The following is an 11,636-nucleotide window of genomic DNA, read 5'->3' on the forward strand; positions in this document are numbered from 1 at the left end:
CCCAATATTTTTTTATACATATTTTTTTTTTGAATAATTTTCTCAATTTGTCATTTGGTTGTTGAACAATTTATTTTATACATATTTGATGAGTCATTTCTTCCCTTACTCTCCAATATAATCGGCACCCAACATAAGGGGAAGAACTTACTCCCTTTTTTATTTCATCATACCAGATAGTTTAATATCAAACCAACTGAATCCTCATTCTTTGACACTCATAGTTTCATAGTCCTCCTCTCTCACTCTGTCTATTTTAATTCCCTACTATATTCACTTTCAAAATAAAGAAAATAATAGTAATAATTCCATTCCATGTACACAATCCAAAAATCAGCCCTCACATTTTCCTCTTAGTTTCATGTACAAGCAATTCATGCCTTTATGTCATATGATATTCCATTTGGTTCATATTGGGTCCAAATTATTCTCATTCATTCTTCCTTCCCTTTTACCATAAAAACCATCAATGACAATTTATTTGTATTAATGATCCCAGTAGTAGGAAATCAAGTTTCCCCTCTTACTCTAATCTCTCGTGGACCACCCCCTAAATCCTCAAATTTCTTTATACAAAAACCTATTAAAAGAGAATGAAAATGAGTTGCCACACCCACACCACACGTCATGATCATCACCCTTTCCTTTGTGCAAGTTCTAAGGTACTCCATTGTCCCATTCTTTTGCTTAATTGTTTTCATATTCCAATTTCTAATTCTAGCATTATTTTCTTTGAAGCTTGTGCTCCTCTTCCTTTGTGAGTATCCTGTGAGAGTTCTAACAAATTCTTCACGATTTTACCGGTTGGTTCTCCTTGATTTCAAAGGCTCCATCTTCAATATAATGCTCAGAGCGGGAGAAATTGTGTCTGTATCGTAGCTGCGAGTTTGAGGCTAGAGTTGTGGATTAGGAATGAGAGTACACAAGATAAGGGCTTTTTCCCCACACGTTCTTACTAAGTGCTAGGGCTTTGTTATTAAATAGGGGTAACAATTCTTGTAAAGACACTACTAGAAAAAGCAAAATTAGCAAGGGAAATTAGTGACGGAAAAAATGAAATTCCTCACAAATTTCATGGTCGCAAAATTTAGTGACGGAATTAGAGAGGGATTTCACGTTTTCCCTCACAAAATTTCCCTCACTAATTTTGTTTTTTTAGTAGTGAGAAAACAATTAAAATATTATTTATTTACATGGTAAAATCTAATATTTTATAAGAATGATTATTTTAATTGAGTTTTATATGATAGTTGTGTGTGATGTGATGCGGAATGATATTTGTATATTATTTTATTATGTTCATATGTTTTTGTGATGCTGAGAAAGACATGTTAGATTTTGATTAATTAAGGAAAATGAAAAGAGATGAAAATGTGAGTTTTCAATGTTTCATTGAAAAGATTGTTTTTGATCATGTTCATGGTGATGTGAGATATATAGTTATTTCTGTGTGGTGCCTTGTGGCGAGTAAATATCATATTGCATTGTTGTGCCTAAGTGGCGGGATTTAGTCTTCATTTTCATGATCATGCATTAGCATATGCATCTCTGTGGTGCCTTAGTGGCGGGAATTGCAATTATATTCTGTGTGGATGCCTTAGTGGCGGGAATTGCAATTATACTCTGTAGTATCTAAGAGCATGCATTTTACACAACATTGCATTGCATTGGGTCTGTTATACATCTGTGTGTTGATAAGTGATTATACTGTTATATATACAAAAGAAATGTGTATGAACTTTACCTCAAAGACTTAAATGTATTTTTCTTATTTCTTTTTGATTGAGAAGTTTTGATACTATCTATTTTGTGGCATTGTTCTTGTGCTTTGAGTATGAACCAATTTGGATAAGGAAATTGACCCTTACACTAACATTTTAGGTACCAAAGAAGAGATGGTCTATGCTTTGAAGTTTTTGCTTGAAGTGCGTACGGGGACAAAATTGGGTTTTTGATTGAATTGTAACTTTAGTAGAAATTTTTGAAGGATATTAGTTTAAGAGTTTTAATTAAATTATGTCAAGCATTGTGTATAGGTTTTGCTAAGAATTTACTATTGATGAAATAAATAAATAGTAGTGTTTTTTTCAGAAAAAGAAAATGATTTAGGTGTAATGTCTTGGATCTAAATCCGGAGCGTTACATGAAGCAACCATCAGTGTTGCATTTGATCTAAGGAGTAATTGGTGGCTGCCATAAGACTTCAGTTATTCTTGGAGCTCTAGGAGGGTGGAGGGTGATATCAAATTTCTTGAGGAGAGTAAAATCTGTCATTGAAAGAGAGGTAGTTTTGGAGATGTTTCCTGCAAGAGAGACAAACACAATAATGGAAGCAATGGAGCACTTCCAAGGAATTTTCTTATTGTTGAATCGGACTTGGTTTCTTGCAAACCAAATAGAATTAAGTAAGTTGATAATTGCAGAGTTCACTACCAGTTTACTTTGCAGATTAGAGTATCTATCACTTGTCTTCCATATTTCCTCAATAGATTGGAAATGAAGAGGCATATTTAACATTGTAGATAGCCAGCATCATATATTGCATGAGTAAACACAATCAAAAAATAAGTGGAACGATGATTCTGCATTTCTATGACACAAAAAACACATGGAAGGCATGTTAAAGCCTCTCTGAGCTAACTTGTCGTCAGTTGGAAACTTGTCTAGCATGAGTCTCCAAACCATAATGGATTTTGCAGGAGGAACATCCCTATTCCAGACATATTTTGTCCAAGATAGCTTTGATGTGTTATGATCTTTAAACTTGTATGCCTCCTTTAGAGGTAACTCTCCATTGGGAGTATGGGACCACATGAGCATGTCAACAGTATCAAAGGAAGGCAGAGTAACTTGGGAAGGAGGGAGAAGGCTTCTTATCCCTCTTGCGTCCTCCAAAGAATTTGGGAAATCAAGACGATGGGTAGGGGAAACTGGAAATTGATCTGAATTATCTCATATCCAAACGGATATAAAATACAAGGTTATGTGGGACCTCCCGCTTTGATCATTCATACTAACAGTGGCGGAGCCAGACATATTTTTTTGGGATGGCCGCTATCAATTTTTAGAAATTGAATCGATTTTTCGACTCTTCCTCTTGAATTTTTTCTGCAAATTCCAGTTTCAAAATCAAATATCTCTCTTTGATATAGTATGAATAAGCAAACAAGCAATTCAAAACTATTTTAAATAAACATTATAATTGAGAAGCAAAACAAGTTACTGGAATTGAGAAAAATCAATCCAATCCAAGTTACTTCAAAAAGAATTAAACGGGTTTTAAAATTAATTTTCCTTAAGTTTTTCAAGTCACAGCAAAATCAATTCAATCAGTGTACACCAATAATAGTTACAATCATAAAAAAAAACTAAATAAATAGTGAGTGAAATGAACTAAGCTGCAAAAATGCATCACTGAAGTAACAGTGGCTAATGTAACCAACCAATACCACTTAATGAATCACTAAATTTTTGCCAGGATACTATCTAGTCATTTGTAGATAAACATGTTAATACCAATACTATCCAACACATCTATAAATAAAGCTATGAACACTCCATGATGTTAAATTTGAACTGTTCAATATCTCGTGAATCATTTACTGTGCAATATCAAGTTAAATATTTATCCATAGCTTAAAGGGTTGATTCTAATATCAACTTTATCCTGCTACATGAATCATGACGGTAAAAGCAATACTGACCCACACCCAAAAAATAAAAAGAAACACAATATTGATAATAAGAATTAGAAAACAACCCAGATGACAAAACATAAGCAAAATCAAATTTTGATTACAAAATTGAAAACAATGATCAAAAGGGTGATTTATACAATCTAATATGCTCATTTTAAGGGGAAGAATAAAAACAGCTTTTTAAACATACAAATCTTCACCATTGCATAAAAATAACTAAAGAATATATTTTAGAAACAAAAAATCACAAACCTGCAAAGATTTTCGTTAAACTGGAAGATTTCAAGCAAGCTTTGTTAACCTAATAACAACAAAATTGAAAATGAATGAAAGAGAGAGAACCTGGAGAAATCATACAGAGAGAAATCGAGATAGTGAGAGAGTTGAGAAAGAGTGTTTTGCTCAGGGGTATAATAGTAATGGGATGGCCATGGCCATTCCCTGTCCACACGTGGCTCCGCCACTGCATACTAACCTTAGAACTTATATGAAAGTCTTTATTGCCTCTGTATATGAAAGGTCAATAGTAAAACTTTGAGATCCTGACTCTGTCGCCTAAAATAAAAGTAAAAATGAAAATGAGAGAATGTGAATTGGAATGAGAATTTGTGAAGAACGAGTGAGAATTTATAGGTAAAAATGGCAAAGATAGACTACAACGATAATCAAAGTTGGTAAAAAAAAATGCATGAAACATGCATGAAACTGTCCAACCTTGTTGATCAAGTCACATTCTATATTTTGAACTGTTCTAAATTATATGATCCAAATAAGCATGTTTCATCTTCCGTAATAAGGACCCTATCAATTCGGTTCATCGCGCTCCAATTTGGATGATACCAAGTATATTTACGGCCCAAAATGTTTACATCTCTTCCACCTCCAAATCTCTCATTAATTGATTAAATAAATTCCACGCCAACCTATCACTCGATACATGTTGTTTATTCCCCTCCTTTCCTCCCTACCACACATTGCATTAAAATCACCAAAAAAAAACACCAAGCTACATATTTCAATACTTCCTTCAACACCAACCTCTCCCATAACCTCCTCACTTGATTCTTTACCTAATTTTGTTAGGGGTTTTTGTAGGGACCACTTTGGTTTTCTTAATTGTTGCTTTCATAATTTTTCTTTACGCTTTTTTTTTCCTTCCTTTTTGGCCTTTTCTTCAAATGGTTTTGGTTTGTTCTTTCTTCTTGTACATAATTTTCCTTTGGTAAAATTACGGAACTCGTTCCTTAACTTATTTTTTAGGTAACACTTACGCCTTTTATCTTTTTTCTGATTTAATCATTTATGTTATAATCAGGTAACACTTTCTTCCTTTATTTTTTCCCCATTTAATCTTTTATGTTATAAAATGTCAATATTATACCATTTTTATTGGGATTTTTACAAAGAAATCTGGGTTTCTATGATGAAGATTTGGGTTTGTTTATGAGTTTGATGAAATTTTTTTAGTAAGATAAAATACGAAAGTGTTATTTGATTATAACATATATTCCCTCCGTTTTCAATTATAAGCAGATTTTACTTTTTAGGTTCATTCAATTAATGATGTATGTGGTCCATAATATGAACCACATACATCATTAATTGAATGAATATAAAAAGTCAAATTTGCTTATATTTACGAACAAAGAGAGTATCAAGGATTAAATCAGGGAAAAATGATAAAGGACGGAAGTGTTACTTGATTATAACATATATAAAGTATTAAATTGGAAGGAAAAAAAAGATGAAAATGTTACCTGAAATTATGCTAACGAGCGAATTGTGTAATTTTTCCTTTTCTCTTTATTAATACATTTTATAAATGGGTGGCCAAGGATGATAGTCTCTTGAGGGTGCCGACCTAATCGGGATGTCCGAGTCTTTTCTTGATGTTTTCCTCACTCTTGGTTCATCTAAAAAAAACAGTTCAAAATTTATTTGGTATTTCTTCACATTTTATAATTATTTTTAAAACCGTATGTTAATGATATTATGAATCAAAATTTATCAAAAAAATATATTGAGTAAAAAATAAGCAAAAATAATAAATTTGAGTTTAATGGGTATGCCTCGTCCGTGTAAAGTATGAATACTTTGGCATCCAATGAGCGAATTGTGTAATTTTTCCTTTTCTCTTTATTAATACAGTTTATAAATGGGTGGCCGAGGATGATAGTCTCTTGAGGGTGCCGACCTAATCGGGATGTCCGAGTCTTTTCTTGATATTTTCCTCACTCTTGGTTCATCTAGAAAAAACTGTTCAAAATTTATTTGGTATTTCTTCACATTTTATAATTATTTTTAAAACCGTACGTTAATCATATTATGAATCAAAATTTATCAAAAAAATATATTGAGTCAAAAATAAGCAAAAATAATAAATTTGAGTTTAATGGGTATGCCTCGTCCGTGTAAAGTATGTTTACTTTGACATCCAATGAGTGAATTGTGTAATTTTTCCTTTTCTCTTTATTAATACAGTTTATAAATGGGTGGCCGAGGATGATAGTCTCTTGAGGGTGCCGACCTAATCGGGATGTCCGAGTCTTTTCTTGATATTTTCCTCACTCTTGGTTCATCTAGAAAAAACTGTTCAAAATTTATTTGGTATTTCTTCACATTTTATAATTATTTTTAAAACCATACGTTAATGATATTATGAATCAAAATTTATCAAAAAAATATATTGAGTCAAAAATAAGCAAAAATAATAAATTTGAGTTTAATGGGTATGCCTCGTCCATGTACTTTGGCATCCAATGAGCGAATTGTGTAATTTTTCCTTTTCTCTTTATTAATACAGTTTATAAATGGGTGGCCGAGGATGATAGTCTCTTGAGGGTGCCGACCTAATCGGGATGTCCGAGTATTTTCTTGATATTTTCCTCACTCTTGGTTCATCTAGAAAAAACTGTTCAAAATTTATTTGATATTTCATCACATTTTATAATTATTTTTAAAACCGTATGTTAATGATATTATGAATCAAAATTTATCAAAAAAATATATTGAGTCAAAAATAAGCAAAAATAATAAATTTGAGTTTAATGGGTATGCCTCGTCCGTGTAAAGTATGTTTACTTTGGCATCCAATAAGCGAATTGTGTAATTTTTCCTTTTCTCTTTATTAATACATTTTATATTTGGGTGGCCGAGAATGATAGTCTCTTGAGGGTGCCGACCTAATTGGGACCGAGTGTTTTCTTGATGTTTTCCCCACTCTTGGTTCATCTAGAAAAAACTGTTCAAAATTTATTTGGTATTTCTTCACATTTTATAAATATTTTTAAACCGTACGTTAGTGATATTATGAATCCAAATTTATCAAAAAAATATATTGAAAAAATAAGCAAAAATAATAAATTTGAGTTTAATGGGTATGCCTCGTCCGTGTAAAGTATGTTTACTTTGGATCCAATAAGAAATCACAATACACATGCATGTCACTAATAACTTCTAACTACCCAAACAAGAGTGGAATGATGTTGTCAAACGGTGGATTTTAATTGAATGTTAGTGTATAACTATTTTACACCGACGATACATTTCATTTTAAACCTTAAATTTTTTGTTATAGTAAAATGGATTTACGATAGCCTTTTCTATGAGTTAGATTTTGAAGGTGAAAAAAACACAAGAATGAAGGTTGAATTGTGTTAGATTTTTCTCCTTTTGAACTAAGTCCAAAGTTCAGATTAAGATATAGTTCATAGTCAATTTCAGCGGATATATATATATATATATATATATATATATATATATATATATAGAGAGAGAGAGAGAGAGAGAGAGAGAGAGAGAAAGAGAGAAGCAATGATCCTGATTCCTTCCACAATCCGGAAGTAGTTCAGTTCCCCTTGCACTTCCAAGGAGATTTTCACTATAATCACAAATGATTACAAATGCTCAACACACAGGCAAGAGACTTCAAATACTCAAGCACACAAGCAAGATATTTCCTATGCTCAAACACAAAATAAAGAGACTTCCTAAAAAAACAAATTACAAAGAATAAGTTTGGTTGAACACTTGATATACAATCAGTGGTGTTCACAATACAAAACAGTTCAAACTATAAGACTTCAGAACTTCTAAGATATATGAAAGTTGATAAGAAATTCTAAGTGTTTGATGCTCAACAATTTCAGCAGAGTTTTGGCATTATTAAAATATTTCAGAGTCTATTCTAATCTTCATGTCTTCACTCCTTTATATAGAGGTATGAAAGAGACATTGTAGTGTTGTCAGCACATCAAAGAGTCGTTAGAGAAGCTTGATCGATCAACATTGATTTGTTGCTTGATATGGTTAATGTCCTAGGAATAATGAATAATTTAAAAGTCATTCCTTGATAGGGAATTAACTGTTCCAATGCAGTGTAGACACAACTGTAGCTTGTACTATGTGCAAGAAATGTTGGAGTAGGGGAGGTAGTGGTTGTACAATTATACTATTGTCTTTCATTGTCCTTTCTCTGTGGATAAGCATTCAATGCCTTCTAATTCTTCGGAATATCCATTGCTCCAGTCTTCTATTCCTTCTGCATATTTGTGTCTTCAAATATCTATAATAACTAACTTCAGGTTCTTCACTTCAGCTTCTGATCAATTTTCGGGCTAGGGGTGAACTTTAAACTCTGTCAGTCAGCTTGTAGATAGTCTTCCGACTTTGTCTTCCGACTCTGTCTTCACCAGATTCTGACTTGCAAATAATATTTCCTTAAAAATTCCTTTGCTTTAATTTGTTCTTCCAAAACCAATGCTTTGCTTTAAGACATATAAATTTTAGTCTATGGTCCTGCACGCTTAAACAAATATTAGCATATCCAATTAAACTTTTAATACCTTATTATCATTAAAACTTAAGAGGCTTTGTAAACACATTTTGTTCAAACATATTTTCGTTGTTGAAATATTTAACAAATAAAAATGAGATTTTATTTTCCCATCCTCTAGACTTCTCATGCGCCGTCTGCATTTCCCATTTTACCCCGTTCAGATTATGTAATTCGAACCAAAAAAACACAGTCTGAATTATATAATTCAAACCACAACCAGAAACTCTCCCCCATTCCATCAATTTGTGAATTTTCCCTAAACTACTATCGCACCACCCAAACTTTCATTCACATCATATTGTGTTATTCTTGAAGTTTATATGATTTGAATCATCCCATTTCAAGCGTTTTTTAAACACTAAACATAAGGTAAGACCGCATTTGTGTCGTTTCATATATTTCTGTTGGAACATGTGTGGAAATTGAGTAATTGACTAAATACAAATTCCCATAATAGGTAGAACTAGGGAAAATACTTGGGTGACATAGAGTTGGGTGACATTGGTGACATTGGCCAATCACAATGCCACAATGCTTGTGTTTCTCTCTCTTTCACAAACATTGTGACATTGTGATTGGTCAATGTCACCAATGTCACCCAACTCTATGTCACCCAAGTGCTACCCGTAGAACTAGTGTAGTGTGAATTGTGAAAAAAAAATGGAAGTCCCACATCGGATGGATCACACACATTAGTAGTGTTTATATAATTATGTGAACGAGGTAAGCACTACAGAAAAATATATATTGATATTATTTAGAAATGATAAATTAAGTAAATAATTTAATCTTGTAAAAAAAATTAATTTAATCATTATTAGAAAGTGTTTTCATAGTCCCCAAGTTTTGCTAAAATATTTTGGAACGTAATCTAGAATATTTTGGAACACAATCTGAAATATTTTGGTAGGCAATCTAATATATTTTAGTGCTTGATATGAAATATATTTTGGTACATAATATAATATATTTTTGTACTCAATATAATATATTTTAATATATTTTGGTACTCAATATAATATATTTTAGTACTCAATTGAGATATTTTTACACTAGATCTAATATGTGAATTATTTTTCTCAAAGTTTCTCACTTATTAGTTGTGAATTTTCTATATAAATAGAGAGGTCGCGCAGTACATTCTATCCACCGAAATTCACAGTTGTTTGATTTCTTGTGTCTTTCTTCTCTTCTCCCCCGTTCGACCTGTGTTGACGAGTCCTTCTTCCTTATTTCTACTTCTTCTGTCCCTTCGGTTTTGAGTGGTCTTCATACCATATAGCATATAGATGGTTTAATCAATCCATCTCTCTGCTCCCCCAATAAGAAACGACCACGAACCCTAATCCAATCCAATTCAATAACCTTGTGATAGCTATCTTAACAGTTTTGAAAAACCCTAACCGCCGAACCTATCGATGCCCTTGCCGCTGCCGCAACGCTCTTAACAGGTAACACACCTCATCACATATATTTTGGATCAATCTTATTTTTAAGGGACATGAAGTTTACTTTTTTATAGTTGCTAAACAGGTTGATTCTTTGTACTATTCCAATTTTGATTTTATGAACGTACTATCGCAAGTACTAATCTAATGAAAGTTTGTGATTCTTTGTTACTAATTACAGGTTGAAAAATCTATAATGGGGTGGTCAGAGAGTAGAGGTATGAAAAGTTCAAAGATGAATAGAATAGAACTATTAAAAGGTCACAATGGTTCACCACCGCCAGGTAGAAACTCAATCATTATCGTTGTTCTCAACTTCATTCTCTTCCAATGTTTTCGTTTCTTTCCATTTCTTTTCAGAAATTTCAATCTGATTGTTTCATTTATATGTATACAATAATATCTCATTTGTTTCGTAATTAGAAGCAACGATACTCAGCTTAATTCCATTGATTCCCGAACATTTTGATACCAATTTCTCATTCATGCGCCATTTATTCATTCATTCAATAGTCAATAGAAAGAAAAATGAAAAATTAGGATGAATAATATTAGTGTTAAATTCAGGGATGAAAAAAAGAGTGCTTATATCACAAAGACAAAGAAGGAAATCGCTGAAGTCGGTCGTTCATGACTTGTCCCATGTTTGTTTGTTGAGTAGTATACGATTCACTTGGATTGCAAAAGGAATAGATCTGCACTTATAAACACCTCTTCATTTTGCATGTCCAAGTTAATGGTATCCTACTTAACAAACCGACATGCTATAAGTCACGATTGGCTGACTTCAGCGACTTCCATCTCTGTCTTTTACAATTTAAGTTCTCTATTTTTTCATCTCTCTGAATCTAACAGCAGTGTTGTTGAATCCTAATTTTTCCCTCTTTTCTTTCTAACGAATGAATAATTGGCGTGTAAATATTCAGATTTGTAGGAGAAATTGCTATCAAAATTTTCAGGAATGAAATTAAATTGAAAACTCTATACATATAGGCCAAACAATGTGATTGAAATTGCTGAGAAGAAAATCGAACGAAATGAAAAACATTGGAAGAAAATAGAAGGATGAAGTTGAGAGCAACATTCAACGAGAGTGGAAAAGAGAAGAGCGGAGAGTAAAATTGTCTTTACCGGAGAAAAATTAAATATAGATGTTGTTTGGTGCTTGAAGAGAAGAATGAGAGATCTTGATTGAGATTTTAGGGTGGTCTGATGGAAAACGGGAAAGATTGTGGTCATGGAGAATTATCCTGAACTTTTCATATGTCTACCTCTGTTCCAACTTCCTATCTTCATCTCTGTCACACTGAACATGTTACAAACCTTGCATTTTTAATTATGTTGCTAATGTAAACTTTTCTCTGTTACCTTTATATATCAATCTGATCTGATTTATCGGTGTGAGCTCTATGACATTTTCTCTTATATGACTTGTGATAGAAGTGTATAGAACATTTTGATGTCATTTACGACCTTTTATAGCAGTATCTTTTGCAGTTTGTGCATCACCTTGAATGTAATTCTATTAAAGGATTCCCTTAATAAATACTTTACGTGCAATTGTTTGGAGGCCAAATTGTTTTGGGTGCCATTTTAGTCTGAATTTCTGCTACTGCTTAACCATTATGATCAAGGAAATTATTATATTATTTG

The 11,636-nt window shown here is 32.4% G+C and overlaps 1 long non-coding RNA gene across 1 annotated transcript; it reads left to right on the forward strand.

Moving 5' to 3' along the window:
- The first annotated feature begins 9,859 nt into the window (after positions 1–9,859).
- On the forward strand, positions 9,860–11,109 carry LOC120576850 (uncharacterized). Its single transcript, XR_005642924.1, has 3 exons — positions 9,860–9,986; positions 10,165–10,267; positions 10,977–11,109. It is a non-coding gene; the product is annotated as an uncharacterized lncRNA (long non-coding RNA).
- The last annotated feature ends 527 nt before the right edge of the window (positions 11,110–11,636 follow it).

This window comes from Medicago truncatula, chromosome 7 (assembly GCF_003473485.1).
Source record: "Medicago truncatula cultivar Jemalong A17 chromosome 7, MtrunA17r5.0-ANR, whole genome shotgun sequence".
Classification (NCBI taxonomy): Eukaryota; Viridiplantae; Streptophyta; class Magnoliopsida; order Fabales; family Fabaceae; genus Medicago; species Medicago truncatula.